The sequence below is a fragment of the Gekko japonicus genome, unplaced genomic scaffold (assembly GCF_001447785.1).
Source record: "Gekko japonicus isolate JY-2015 unplaced genomic scaffold, Gekko_japonicus_V1.1 scaffold1415, whole genome shotgun sequence".
Taxonomy (NCBI): domain Eukaryota; kingdom Metazoa; phylum Chordata; class Lepidosauria; order Squamata; family Gekkonidae; genus Gekko; species Gekko japonicus.
In genome coordinates this window covers 1-1,281 of record NW_015176013.1, presented here as the reverse complement: position 1 = coordinate 1,281, position 1,281 = coordinate 1, and positions in this window count along the sequence as shown.

Sequence of the window (1,281 nt, the reverse complement as noted above, 5' to 3'; positions counted from 1 at the left end):
CAGGAAAAAAGTGAAGCAAGGCTAGGTTAGGGTCTACTGAAAAACAAAAAAAAACTTTTGGTGGGAGGGTTTATAAAAAGGTGTGTGAGGTTGCTTTAGGGTCAGGTGATAGTGTAGGTATAAGTTAGGTGCTTAATACTCTCCCCACATCTAGTTAGCCTGAGTTTGGCCAAGGGTACCATGAGCGGCAGGAAGGAGATGCAGAAGGGCCCTGGGGGTAAGGCGAAGGACAAGACTAGAGGGGCGGAGGGGAGGGGGGAGGGGAAAGCTGCGGCTTTCCCCACAACCAAGCGCAGGGCCATGGCTGAGCATCCTGGCGCCACCCCGACCTCTGGCCAGGGTGGTGCCTCCTCGAAGAAGACGCCGCGTATGTCTCTCATCAACCTTTTTAAGGATGTTCCGGTGGTGGCCCCAGCGAAGGTTACTGTAGGTGCTGGCACTGTGCAGGGTTCTGCTGCTCAGGCAGTTCCTCCTCCAGCTGTTGGGACTCAGCAGCAGGAGGAGGGGCAGCAAGGGCAGTCCATGGGGTTGACCTTTGGGGACACTCTGTTCTCAGGGCTCACTCCAGGGACTAAGAGGGCTCTAGAGGAACTGGAGGAGGAGCGGGGTGACCCGCCCACTCCTTGGGTGCCTCAAGGCCTCAGCAGGACTCCCGTGGGGGGGGAGGAGAGTGGGCTGGGACATGAGGAAGAGGAAGAGATGGAGGCAGGTGTGCTGATCTCAACCCCTTCTCACTGCTTGGTCTTCTCTTCCTGCCCCCCCAAGACACGTTGGGTCTGGCCCGAGCCCCTCACAGGAGGAGGCTCAGTGGAAGCTCATGGCCGCTGGTCGGCGTGGGTGTTCCTTCACCTCTGACGTCTGGAATCACTTCCGGATCGTTTCAGAGAATCCCCGGTTTGCACAGTGCCAGCTGTGTAGGGCCCAGGTAAGTCGAGGGAAGGACATCACCCATCTCTCGACCTCCGGGCTTCGGAACCACCTGAAGAAGCACCACCAGGCGGTGCTTCAGGAGGAGAGACAGGCTGCTGCTGGGGTGCCCAGGCGGCCACCACCAGCCAGCCAGGAGGTGAGTCGTGCGACCCCCTCCAGCGCTCCCCTTGTGTGTTCCGAGGTACGGCTGGGGCAGGGACGCCAAACATCTCTGACTGAGATGTTTGGTGACGTTGGCACTAGAGTGCCTAAGGGTGGGAAGCAATTGGCCAGCAGGAAGGTCACTCGCCTTTTTGCTGAGATGATTGCCATAGATGGGCGTCCCTACGCAGCAGTGGAAGACATCGGTTT